The sequence below is a fragment of the Sinocyclocheilus grahami genome, unplaced genomic scaffold (assembly GCF_001515645.1).
Source record: "Sinocyclocheilus grahami isolate Dianchi unplaced genomic scaffold, SAMN03320097.WGS_v1.1 scaffold312.1, whole genome shotgun sequence".
In the NCBI taxonomy this organism is placed as follows: domain Eukaryota; kingdom Metazoa; phylum Chordata; class Actinopteri; order Cypriniformes; family Cyprinidae; genus Sinocyclocheilus; species Sinocyclocheilus grahami.
The window spans coordinates 383,841-398,399 of NW_015505491.1; the positions used below are offsets into that span (position 1 = coordinate 383,841).

A 14,559-nucleotide genomic window follows, 5' to 3' on the forward strand; every position below is an offset into this window, starting at 1 on the left:
TGTGTGTGTGTGTGTGTGTTTATGAGTGTGTGATGAGTGTGTGATGAGCCAGAGAAAGAGCCCGATAGAGGAGTCTGAGTACACACAGACGGACAGAAACTCATAGGAAAAAAATGACAATGAAACGGCAACAGACAGACAGAGAGGATAGACTGTTTGCTAGTGTTCTGCTAATGGCTGCTCTGTTAGCAGTAAAGCCTGTAGGGTAAGTATGCATGAGTGTGTGTGTGTGTGTGTGTGTGTGTGTGTGTGTTGGTCTCCTCTGGCTGGGTAATCCCATTCAGCACATGCTAATGTGAAACCAGATTCTAATGACCTTCTGCCATGGCTTTTCAACCCAGGCCTGGAGCAATCTCACAGCAACATCTCATAGATGCTCTCTCCAAGAACGCCCCCACAGTAGCACACAAGCATCCCAGTGAACAAACCATCTTACCATAAAATCTCTCTTATCCACACCATCACCGCAGAGCGGCTCAGACGTTATGGTTTTGAGTGAATTATTATTGTAATTTTACAGTACAATCACAGTTTCTGGCAGCATCCCAATTTGCATAGTATCAGTTCTATATAGTGTACAACAGTCATGCCAGCAGAGCTTGTTTGAATTTGAATCTAGTGTTAAAGATTAGGAGTAGTGCATACTTGCAGTTTCAACTTTTTTTTAGATAGCTTTTTATCTAATTATGTTGTATATAGATTAATGTTCAAAGGTTTGGGGTCTGCAAGATTTTTTTTTTTTTAAGAAGTCTCCTATTTATTTGATCAAAAATATAGTAAAAAAGAAACATATTGTGACATATTATTACAATTTAAAATAGCAAATATAATTTTCTATTTGAATGTATTTTAAAATCGAATTTATTTCTGTGATGTGTGTGTGTGTGTATGCGTGTATATATCTATATATATATATATATACATTTTCACAAATAGTTCTGAAAAACAGAGTTTTATATTTTATTATTATATTAACAACAAATTAAAATATTTTATTATATAGGCATATGCATTTATTAAATACAATGTTCTTTGAATACATTTATTATATAGCCTACAATTATTTATTTATAAGTTACTTTTATCCAGAGTGATAGTTATATATATATATATATATATATATATATATATATAGTATGCAACAATGTGTTTTAATGTTTATTCCAGTGCAATACTTTGTTGTTTTATCTTGTAAAGGTAGGGATGTGTATTGTTTACATTTTATTGATACCGATACAATACTGGTAAAGGTAAAGGTCATAAATATGTAGATTTTTGCCCTATAACCCCTTTTTACTCTGGATGCAAACACCTTTACTGACATTATGGCGGTTTAATCAATATCTTGTATGTCCATTTACATTTTGAATCTTATAATGAGCTGATTTTTGAAAGTTTTCTGTTTGTTGCACATTTAAATGTACTTAAACCCCCGAATATTCCTTTAACTGTTTATTATTGTAATTTCACCCCACTGTCACAGTCCATGTCAAAGCTTAGCGCATCCAGAACAGTTGGTGCATTTACCAGCTCCCATGAAGGCCAGTCAGTTAACACTCTGTGCGGTTCTTTCATTGTTGTTTCAAGATGGCTTCACTGTCATCTGCTGGATTATTAATCAGAGCGCGACTGTAGAAAGCGCTTAGTGTCCTCCAGTCTCTTCATGTCCTCGGGATCATAAGCATGTCTTTCAGCGAGTGTCCGCAGTGAGAAAACGGTCAGTTCTGAGGGAAGACAAAGACAGCGAGTGAGGCCGTAGGGTGGTTTGGATCCAGCAGACAACGGAGGCCTGTGTTCACTAGAGCACATGGATATTGATCTGCTCCCTGCCGTCTCACCGCCCATCTGTTTGGGTGAAGACTGCGATACCTCCATACTACAACTCCCGCCTGCCGTCTCCATGGAGACTAATCCATTTATCCCACTGAATTACAGTATCGGACGACTTTTTTCTGCTTGGTGGCCATTTTGTGATTGTCAATGGTTTTTAACTTTTGACTTTTATTGATTAGTCCATGGTCACATACATTTAGAAATGCTTTTATCAAAAGTGACTTCAAGAGAGGAGCAGTACAAGAATGTATATGTGTGTTAACCATAAGCATACAAGAGATCAAAAATCAGCTCACGAAAACATGCACAAGAAAAAATTGAGATTTTGAAATTGTGCTTTCTCTATCTCGCTCTCTTAAAATATCGTTCACAGGGGAGGAAATCATTATTTATTATTCTAGCTAATAAAATAAAATAAAACAATTAATAAAATGCTATTAACTCTTTCTGTAAATGGATTTTTGTTCATGTAAATTAAAAAATATTTACGATTTGCAGGTAAAATAAACCAACAACAAATATATTTTTTTAAATGTACATTTTATTTTATTATATTTTATATTTTATTCTTTTTTTTTTTTTTATTGATTTAATAAAAAAAAAAGAATTATTATTTTTTCATTCCTTTTTTTGATTTGAAAATACAGTAATTGTATTTACATATATTTACATTATATAGTAAATACAGTAATAAATACAATAAAGCTACAATTCATTAAAATGTATTCTGCATTATTTATTGTAATTATAAAAAATATTCATTATTAAATAAACTGTCCTGTAATTGTGACATTGCTAGATAACATATAATGTACATATATAAAATAATTTATTTAAAAAAGTCATTAAAAAAATTTTCTTTGAAAATGACATGCATAATGTTGTGTAATTTTTATAATATAAAATAGATTTTAGTTTGTGTGTGTGTATTTTTTTTTATGAAAACCCATGCATTTATGGCAAAATAAATGGCATTTTATTTGATCCATTTCATTAGCTACAGAAAGAAATGAAAATGACATGCATTACAATATTTGCATTAACGGGCTAGACTGAAGCAGTAGCAGGCGTCGCTGCACTTGCACAGCACAGCTTCCATATAACTGCCTTTACTTCACCACAGCAATGAGAATCATGTTTCCTATTATATGCCCCCTTCAAGAAATATTGATAAACAGAGTTGAGCAAGTCTCGTTGAACCTCTCCGTAACGCTATATAAGCCTCTGCTTTATACTGTGCACATACTGTGTCCATTCGCTGCATTCCTGGTGACTGCGCTCGCTGTGGTACTGGAGGGTTTGGGGAAAGAGGGAGGGAAGCGGGTCAACCGCGGGTGTTTTGATCACTTCTTCTGGACTCAGATTAGAGAGCGCCGCTTCAGGGGGGGTGCATTTTTCCAGAAGTTGGAGGGCCAGAAAGGAGCAGAACCGAAGCGAGGGAGAGAGAGAGACGGAGATGAAGGGTGCAAGTTTGGAGAGGAGATGACATTTTTGCTGTAAAACAGGCAGAGAGGAGGTTGGGGCTGGTTTTGATTAAGAACCTCGCTGGATTTAAGGCCCAGTAGTTCGGCTCTGACGCATGGAAGCGAAAGTTCAATAACTGTAATGAAACCCAGATAATGAATGGACTCACAGGCATCTGTCTTAATCATTATAATAAATGCTTTAATAAACTGGTATTCAAGGTAATTAATGTAATTTTAAGTTATTTATTGTATTTATTATAAAATAAAATTTCCTGTCCGTGTAAGATTGCTTAAATTTTGTATTTTACATAGATTTTACATATACAAAACAAATGATTTTAAAAAGTGATTTTAAAATAATTTTTGGGGGGAAAAAACCGACATACAATTACATGTATTATGTGTAATTTTATGTAAATATATAATATTTTTAATATATAAAAAGATTTTACTTTATTAGTAACTCTTTGTATTTTTATATATGGTACAAGATTATCTTATTTAAATCAATGTAATAAACGAGGTCAAAAGTAATCTAAAAGTAGTCTGATTATATTATAAATTGAAATGTTATGGAATGTGTAATGTAATGGATTACGTTACTAACTACAATTTTTGTCATGGAATCAGTAACGGACTACAAATTAAAGTAATTTAAAGTACAATTTACAATTTAAAGTAATCTACACCGCTCTCCACACATTAAAATCTTTAATTTTTTTAATACATGCAAAATAAACAATTTTGTAATTTCCTGTCCATGTGATATTGCTCAAATATTGTGCATGACAATATTTGTCTTAATCATGTCTGTATTTATTTCTCTCAAGGAATTTGAGGAGAACCATGTGATACAAAATACTTAAAAGAGACATAATTGAGAACTCCCTTAAGTGTCCTTAGGTAGAGAAAGCCCAACCTCTGAGTAATAGCCTTTTCCTCTGGGAAGCATTCTGCATGTTCAGTTTGTTTTTCTAATGCATGTTAATGGAAATCTGTGCTAGGAATAGTTTATTAAAGTGTCATATTTTCAACATGTTTAAAATTAAATGCATCTCTCACACTGTTTCCTCCCGCAGGGCTGAAGCGTGTGTCTGCTCGGAGCGAGAGATACGCTTCTATGAGGGGCTGTAGGGAGAGTATTCAGACCTGTGGTTAACTACAGATTATACTTCCCCAGGGACCGTGAGCTGCATACTGCGCAGCAACCTACCCGTCTGTCTCTCTCTCGCTCAGAGGGAGGGCGGCCGGTGGTGAGCGCGGCGTGGGCTGAGCTCTGGGTGTTGGCTGAATGGGTGGAAGAGAGACCACAGGCATGAGAGAGAGAGAGTGTGTGTGTGTGTGTTTCTGGCAACATCAGGTGGTGTTGATGCTGAGATCTCTAAACTCATTCGCTTCTTGTCTCACTGTTCGGGGCCCGGGGGAAAGCAGTGTGATGTATACTGGTAACACACTCGACAAAATCACACACCGTCAATATCGTTAACCCTGTGTTCGAGCACGAATTGAGCTGAAAGGTGATGTCATGTTAAAATGCTTTCTCCTATCCCACTGACGTGTCAGCTGATAAACGGCATTGTCTGATAAGAGAAATTATCGGCACTATCGGCAATCGGCCAATTGTTTAATGGTGCTGTATGTATTTTTTTGATTGTATTAAAGCCCAAAGTTTACTTCGTTTTTTACGCATACACGATGGACTGCATACTGTGCATGTTGTCACCAGAATACTATGCATGTACTGTACGCACACCACCGATTTTTATAACTGTGTCCGATTTTTGTAACATGCTATCAAATGAACTATACTTTGAAAGGCTGCACATTCGACAGTATACTTTGGGAAAAGGGGGTTATGAGATAGCCGCAACTTTAGCTTAAAAGAGTACAAAGATTTTTTTATCGTCATAACTTCTGGGGAAAAATAGCGCAGACACTGGATAAAGATGAAACTTTTTGGAGCGCATGTGTCAATTGCCTGCGTTCACACATGCTATCAAATGACGTATACTTTGAAAGGCTGCGCATACTCTAGCGCAGGGCTGCCCAAACTCGGTCCTGGAGGGCCGGTGTCCTGCAGAGTTTAGCTCCAACCCTAATCAAACACACCTGAAGCAGCTAATCAAGCTCTTACTAGGTACACTAGAAACTTCCAGGCAGGTGTGTTGAGGCAAGCTGGAGCTAAACTCTGCAGAACACCGGCCCTCCAGGACCGAGTTTAGGCACCCCTGCTCTAGTGTAAAAACAATGAAGTATACTTTTGGCTAAAAGCATAAAAATACCATAATATGTTTGCAGATATTTAGAAAACATTCACATACTCAAAGTTCACATACTTGTTTCTCTTAAAATCAATGCTACAGCTAGTTTTCTACTTTGAAATGTGCATTCCATGTCGGAATGTCTGTTTTTGTTTTAGTTTGTGGGATTCCGCCCACTGCCAGTTTACCCAATAGGATTTTGACACTCTGGGGTGCCAGTTGATGGAAAGCTCAGTATACTGCAGCCATGGAAGCTTTCAAACAAACTGTGTCAGAGACACAGACTTTTGGGGGCCCTACGCAAAACTGTGTCGGGGTGTGGGGGGGGGGATATGAGTGGTTATGAACAAATGAATGAAACGCATTTGTCCGTGTTTCACTCCGTCTCAAATCGCGCTCGCAGAAAGCGCTTGAGAAACAGTGTCTCTTCCGCAGCTCGGTACGCTTTCAACTCGTTTTTTTAGTCTCGAGCAAGACTTTACGATATTCACATTACACGATTTCACTGATTTTTAGGTAGAAAGGGCGACATCGCACCGCATTAAAAGAAATGATCATTCATGTTTTCATAACCGCTGGCCAAATTCAAAAACTAAACTAAAATTAAATCATCTTTGAGAGCAAGGGGGCCCCCTGGTGTGTCGGGGGCCCTACGCAGCTTGAGTATTTTGCATGTAGGGAGGATGGGCTCTGGTCAGAGATCGCAGATTTTACCCGAACTAAAAAGCCTTGGAATCCATAGAAAAAAATCTATGACCAGAAACATTAAAACAATCAACTCATCAATTTACAGTGTAAGGCTTGTCAACTTCCATTGTTAGTTGTGTTCGGTCCTGTTGCTTATCCTCAACCTGGCAACCCACTTGACTGTCAAGACTGAAGAGGAGTGAGCAGGAGAAACAGCTCTCTCCAGTATTTTGAATTTAGTCTTCAGAATACATTTCAACCGCTACTGCACCTTTAAGAACACCAAGCTATTTGTGGAAGTCATCATGAATAACAGGCTATTAGTATTGGCTGAAAAATTTCGTATGGTGCATCCCTAATCATGATTATTCAGGATATGCATAGAGAACAGTATGTAAAACATTTGCCGGTGTAGTGCCGATATTTGCACCCTGCCAGATTATGCACCCCCTAGTATTGGTAGGTTTAGGAGTAGGAGTGGGGGAGGGGTTAGAATTAGGTGTGGGGGTGGGATTAGGCAATCAGGTAGCGACTTCAACGAGGGGGTGCATAATCTGGCAGGGGTGCATAATTCGGCACTACACCGGCCTGACACAGCAGCACTGAATCGACCAATGGCGTGCGTTTGGGGCGGGGCTTAATATCTGCTATCTGGTGTAAACAATAACTATGGAAGAATTGGTTTTGAAATAGCTAAAGCTGCAGAAATGACTTCATCTTTAAGTTTGGAACAGAATGTAAGCGCAACAGGTATTTAGTAGAGATCCAAAGTTACAATTTTCTGAAAGAAATGTGAGTGAAAGGAAAAGTCACTGCCACAATAATGTGTCTTGTTTTCTAGGTAAAATAAGTGATAAAGTGATAAAGTTTGTCTTCAGAGAATCTATCTTGCATTGGCAGATGTTTTTCATTTGTGTTTCACTTTTATGATAAGAATCTTCCAGTGCCACGTAAAAAATTGTACTTAATCTAAGGTATGTTCACTGAAAAAAAGCCTTAATGTATCATTCAGTGTTGCTTATGAGGTAAATGCATCTTGATTTAAGAAAATGTCAGTGTTTTACCTGAAAACAAGACATCATATCATGTACTCTGGTCTCTAGACACAGCTCAGCTTTCTCCTTCAATGTGAATGTTTTTCTCCTGATTTTCATCCTCCAAGCATAAATTGTGAATACGATCGCTTAGAAGATGAATAGCACATCTTTTCTCAATAAGCAGCATGATTTGAGGTTTCATTCATGTCTGTAGCACAAACAATGCGGGATGAGTTACACGCTGACGTTTAATAATTCAAGTTCAAGATTTGTTTATATCACTAATTATGAGCGACGGTAATGGTAATGCTTGCTTTAGCGAATGAAAAGCTTTCAGTTGTCTTAGGCCTTTAAGCAATCCTCCAGTCAGCTCCAGCAGCAGCTTGTTTGAATCCAGGCTGGAATGGAAGGGATGCCAGGCCCTGGCACTGCCAGCTCTCACTCTCTCTGGCACAGATGTCCACTTCTCCAGGGACAGGCATCTGTACTCATCCACACTGATAAACGTGCAAACCATTTGCCTATTCCATGTTCACACTCGCACAGTCTCCTGGTTATGTGACAACGTGTGACTGGAAAAAGGCTGATCTGGAGGAAAGAAAAGTTGAGTTTAAAACAACAAGAACAAATGTAGCTTCTTAGAGCCGTGACATTCGCTGAAAATGATTTTACATGAAAGCAAATGTTTTTATACATTTGTGTGTGTGTGTATGCAAAACTGTTGACATTATATAATTGTGTAGTGCATTTTGTTGCTATATACTGTATATATACAATACATACATACACACACATATATATATATATATATATATATACACACACATTTATGTTATTGTGTGTGTGTGTGTGTGTGTACAGTACTTGTTTATGCTACATTGTGGGGATGTGGTCCTCATGAGGGAAAAAAAGTTTATAAAAATAGTAAATGATGTTTATCTGAAAGTGTAACAATGCAAACAGGTTTTCAGTAAAGGGTAGGTTTAGGGTTAGGGGATAGAAAATATCGTTTGGTCAGTATACAAGTTATAGAAGTCTATGGAAAGTCCACACAATTCACAGAAACGAACATGAGTGTGTGTGTGTGTGTGTGTGTGTGTCTGTGTGTGTGCAGGTTTATGTGGTTTATGAGGACACAAATCTGTATAATAACATGGGTATGACATAGGTGTTACAACGAGAAGGTGATTTATGAGGACATTTTCAGTGTCCCCGTAATTCAAAAGGCTTATAAATAATTCAGAATGAGTTTTTTTGAAAATCTAAAAATGCAGAAAGTTTCCTGTGAGGGGTAGGTTTAGGGGTAGGGTTGGTGTAGGGCAATAGAAAATACGGTTTGTACAGTATAAAAACCATTACGCCTATGGAGAGTTATCGTTTGGTCAGTATACAAGTAATAGAAGTCTATGGAAAGTCCACACAATTCACAGAAACGAACATGAGTGTGTGTGTTTGTGTGTGCAGGTTTATGTGGTTTATGAGGACACAAATCTGTATAATAACATGGGTATGACATAGGTGTTACAACGAGAAGGTGATTTATGAGGACATTTTCAGTGTCCCCGTAATTCAAAAGGCTTATAAATAATTCAGAATGAGTTTTTTTGAAAATCTAAAAATGCAGAAAGTTTCCTGTAAGGGGTAGGGTTAGGGGTAGGGTTGGTGTAGGGCAATAGAAAATACGGTTTGTACAGTATAAAAACCATTACGCCTATGGAGAGTCCCCATGAACCATAAAAACAAACCTGTGTGTGTGTTTAAGCAAAACTGTTTTGACATTATATAATTGTGCAGTGCATTTTGTTGCTATACACACACACACAAGTTTGTGTGTGTAGATAGATAGATAGTGTGTTTATATAATGTTGTATAGACAGAAAATACTTAAATCTCAACTCAAGAAGCCTATACAGTCAAATCTTGATCTTGATTAGAAGTTTTTTTTTTGTTGTTGTTGTTGTTGTTGAGCCTGAGGTAATTGAAAAAGCTTTATTTGTGAGACTAAGTTGTGATCAGCTCTTGTATGTGTCTGGTCTTCTTTGGTTGTAAGTGTTGGAGTCGATAGCTGGAGTGTGTTCTGCTGACACTGTGTACACTGTGCAGCGCATTCCACTGGTTTTCGCTGTGCTGCACTTCCCAGTATTTATTTGGCACTCTCGCTGTTGCACACACACCACCTGTGACATTGTTAGATTTAGTGATGGTGGCTGACGTATCATTTCTCTCCCGTGTCACATGGGCTGATTTCCCATACTCCCCCACGACGGCCCTCTTAACTGTGTGATTATTCATTTTCACTCTGTTGAATAAAACCATTACGCCTATGGAGAGTCCCCATGAACCATAAAAACAAACCTGTGTGTGTGTTTAAGCAAAACTGTTTTGACATTATATAATTGTGCAGTGCATTTTGTTGCTATACACACACACACACAAGTTTGTGTGTGTAGATAGATAGATAGTGTGTTTATATAATGTTGTATAGACAGAAAATACTTAAATCTCAACTCAAGAAGCCTATACAGTCAAATCTTGATCTTGATTAGAAGTTTTTTTTTGTTGTTGTTGTTGTTGTTGAGCCTGAGGTAATTGAAAAAGCTTTATTTGTGAGACTAAGTTGTGATCAGCTCTTGTATATTTATTTCATTGATCTTGGAAAAACTTGTTTTTTGTGGGAATTCACTCAGAAATTGCTAGCAAATTTCACAATTTATTACAAAGAAACACACGGAATTAAACGTTAAAACAATAATTATTTTTAATTTCTTTTGTTTGACACACTTTTTTTGTTAAGCTTCCAATACTGTTGTAATACATTTTGCAAGTAAATTTTTAATACATTTGACATTCATCTATTTTAGTCTTTCCATTTCAAATTTCATGTTTGATTCAATGTGTTACTTGCTGTTTCTTTGCAATTGTTTGTGAAATTTACTAGTAATTTCTAAATCAAAATAGTTTCTTGCGTCCACTGAAAAAAAAAGGTGTAGGATTTGTTTTATACCATTTTTCACACAGAAATTGCTTGTACATTTCACAAGTATAATTAGGAAGAAATGACAAGCAACAAATTGAATTAAACATAAAACGTTTAGTGAGAAATTGTATTCTCTTGTAAAATGTGCTCCAATATTTATTTATATATGTTTTAATATAAAAATTAAAATATAAAATTGAACCTGTGTTATTTAAATAATACTCAAATGGGCTTTAAAGAGTATTGTCATCATAGTAGTGGTGAAAAAACGTAGTATTACCAAAGTACTTTGTCCCAAATCCATGGTAATGTGTGGTGTATGTGTAATGTGTTAAATACTTCAGTGTGGAACTCAATGATCATGATCACTATTGAAACATGGATTTGAGATTTTCTCTCCCAATATTCTGTTGAATACTGAGATCCAGTAATTCCCACAGGACTACCCCACTGACAACAATGCTGTGCAACCTGCTGTTGGGGTACTGTACAAAAAGAATTGTTGCTTGGCAACTGTTTGAGCTCCACTTTGAAGTTTTACAAATGTTTTCCGCAGGATGGCAAAAAGCCATGAAATGCCACATGAAAACTACAGCATAATAATAACACAGCAAAAACACGCATTTTTGTCTTAACTAAACCAAAACCATAAATAAACATTTACTAGTTACTTTAAATAAAATAAACGTTTACTGAAATAAAATAAATAGAAAAAAAAAATATTTTATTTCAACTATTTGCAAAGGCAACATTTCTCATTTTTGTTTAGTTTAACTTGAAGTACTACTAAAATCCCTCAAACTAATAAATAAAAAGGAATAAAAAACTATACATACACACATACAGGCATATGTGGTTTATGTGTGTATGTGTATATGTATGCATAGTTTTATTCCTTTTTATTTATTGTTATATGTTTATGTTATACAGTATGTATAACTATTTTACTATACTATAATAGCTTACTATAACTATTTAACTATATAACTATTTTTGTATTTAACTATTTTATTTTTTCACTTTTAAAAATTATTTTCAATTTAGTTTCACTTGAAGTACTAAAATAACTAATACGAATAAATAAATAAAAATATATAGACATTAAAAAAATAATACTAATAAAAATAACAAAAGGGCAAAACAAAATTACAAAAACTTTAAATATTTGTTTTCTTTCAGCGAGTTCCAATGGCAACATTTATTTTTGTTTATGCTATGTTTTATTTTATTTTCGCATGAAGTACTTAACTAAAACTACAAAATAAAAGTAATAAATACAAATTTATGAAAACCAAATTTAAAAAAAAACTAAAGCTAACAAAAATTACAAAAAAAAAAAAACTATTAAAAAAAAGTAAGTAATTTGTAAAAATTGTAAATGTAAGTAAAAACAGGAAATATAAAACAAAACAAAAATGTAACAGTATGTTAATGATATTAAAATAATACTGCTGCATATCTTACACTTTATTATCACAAGCTAACAAACCCCAGACTCTTAAATATTCTATTTAAATGCATAACTTGCCATTTTTGTACTAAAAATCATGTGTCTTTTTAAGGAGAAGTGTGTTGTTAGTTTTATAAGTGATCAGACTGATGATTTTCATGTGGTGGATGACAAATTATGAACAATTTCACATGGAAGTTGACTTTTTTGACCAGTTCGCAACCACTTAGAACACATTAGTAAGCATTTAACAACAACACCCAAGCATTTTGTACAGACAAACACTGTTCATTTTTCTCTCAGTCAATGTAAAAATCTCATTTCCACTGTAAAATTCTCTCTTTAATTATCTGTGGCAGGTTGTCTTCTGTTTACACATATGGCACAAGGAAATAACTTTCAAGTGAGCGTGCAGCACTAGATGAAAAGGGTGAAATAAACTGCTTCACGGCGATGGGGGCAAATGAAGGACTACTGCTGGCGCTTTAATAAGATCCCTCATCAGAATCCAGCCAGTTCCTTCCCGGGCCTCTCGGGGAGGGGGGCCTTCTGTGGTTCGGACCCTCCAAAGCGCACACGTAATTTGACTAACAGCTGCAGTGGCTTATAGAGGCCAGATGTGCAGTGTAAGAGAGGGGAGAAAAGCCGAACGGAGCGGTTCGGGGTCCGGGGCCCGAGTGCCCATGCAGCAGTAAAATGAGGGAGAGCTATTGTCATGCATGCTGCTCGCTTTTTATGGTGACTTCTGCAAATTACAAGGATGTAGGCATCAATTTTCACATGGGGCTTCACCGCGGACGGGTGTGTGTTCCAAAAACGTCATGCCCTTTACACTTTCTTTATGAGCTGAGCTCCAGCGAAACTTTCTGCTATGAGTCTGCTTAAGTGGTAAATGTGGAAAGCACTTAAACAAGAGTATCTTTTAAAGAGAGACAGTATAATAAAAGTAGAAGTGGATGGTGTTTAAACATGAAATCTGTATTTGAACCAAAAATAAACCACCTAAAAATGGACTAAATGTGTATTATCATATAGCAGTTAGACTATATATACAGAGTAGAAGACCTGTTATCTTAACGTCAACCTGAACTGGCATTTGCAATCCATTTGAATCAGGTATTTTATGTGTTTTCTAGAGAGACATTTTTTTTTAAATGTTCTATAGTATCATTGAGATATTATTTTATATAGGTTAAAAAAGAAAAGAAGAAAAAAAGGTAAATTAAATTTTTTCCATTTTGAATGACATTTTAGTTAAAGTTTTAGTAATTTTGTATTGTGTTTTCTTATACTTTTATTAGTTATTTTTATGTTCATATATTTTACTTTTTCTTTTTTTTTTTTACATTTACATTTTTATTTAAGTTTTAGTTTTAGCTCTTTTGGCACATCAAGCTAAATGAGAACTATGCTTTGGACATTTGAGAACATTTTACATTTATTTTTTATATTTATTGTTGAATATTAAAGTAAATGTAATATTTAATATTAATATATTTTTAATATTTAATCATTTTAATATTAGTTATCATTTATTTTAAAGTAACAACAGTTTTTAAAGGGTTAGTTCACCCAAAAATTTCAATTAGCCCATAAATTACTCACCCTCAAGTCATCCTAGGTGTAAATGACTTTCTTCTTTCAGACGAATCCAGTTGGAGTTATAGTAAAAATTGTCTTTGATCTTTCAAGCTGTTTCATGGCACTCAGCGGGTGTTGCATGCATCAGTCTAAAAGAAGTTAAATAAAAAGCGCCCATCCATAAAAAAAGGTGTCTCACACTGCTCCGGGGATGGGTGAACAAAGGCCTTCTGTAGTGAATTCATGCGTTTTTGTAAGAAAAATATCCATATTCAAAACGTAATAATCAAGTTAATCTAGCTTGCACTCACTGTTGTACACTGGAAGCAGCTCCGGGAGCATGATGTATGAGTTCAGCGTTGCGCATGCGCCGGTGAGTCTCGTGAAAACCAACGTTTGTTAACTGGAGCAAAGGAAGCAAAGTTTCCTTACTTTAGCAAAGGAAAACCAGTCTCCTCTTGGCTTATATCGAAATCCTCCGACATTCTTCTTTACAAATCCTCGTTTTGTACTTCTAATAAGTGACCGGTGTTTTGTTTTGATCTCTCCCCTGCGCTTCCGCTACATTAAAGTGATTATTACGTTTTGAATATGGATATTTTTCTTACAAAAACGCATTCCAAAAATGGATTCGCTACAGAAGGCCTTTGTTCACCCCTCCCCCGGAGCTGTGTAAGACACTTTTTTTTTAATGGATGGGCGCTTTTTATTTCACTTCTGATGCATGCAACACCCGCTGAGTGCCATTAAACAGCTTGAAAGATCAAAGACAATTTTTAATATAACTCCGACTTGATTCGTCTGAAAGAAGAAAGTCATATACACCTAGAATAACTTGAGGGTGAGTCATTTATGGGCTAATTTTCATTTTTGGGTGAACTAACCCTTTAAGTCGTTTTTTTTTTTTTTTGTTAACTATAATATTAATAACCCTGTATTCAATGCAGACAAAATGTTGTATAAGACTTGATTTTAGTTAAATGAATCATTAAAAAGTGGGTGTTACCAGAATGCAAAGCCTAACTAGCTAGTTGGATAAAAGTTAGCATTCTACAAACAATGTGAGCTGAAATAAAAGTGGCATTTCAATGGAAGAGCAAGTCATTGCGTGCAGGAAAACATGAGACTAACCTTGTTTGTTACGTTTCATGCTATTTTTAAATGCATGTAGTCTTGTAAGAAATAATAGAAGTGCTTTGATCAAAATATGAGCTTCAGATTTGTGCTTTTAAAAGCTTGATTGCTTGGACCTGTTTACTTTTTCTTA

The 14,559-nt window shown here is 35.5% G+C and overlaps 1 long non-coding RNA gene across 1 annotated transcript in view; it reads left to right on the plus strand.

Annotated features, from left to right (window-relative positions):
* Positions 1 to 14,116, plus strand: part of LOC107601754 (uncharacterized) — a 21,043-nt gene extending 6,927 nt beyond the window's left edge. Inside the window, exons 2-3 of the long non-coding RNA XR_001610974.1 lie at positions 7,294 to 7,298; positions 14,104 to 14,116. This is a non-coding gene — a long non-coding RNA (uncharacterized lncRNA). The remainder of the gene's footprint in view (positions 1 to 7,293; positions 7,299 to 14,103) is intronic.
* The last annotated feature ends 443 nt before the right edge of the window (positions 14,117 to 14,559 follow it).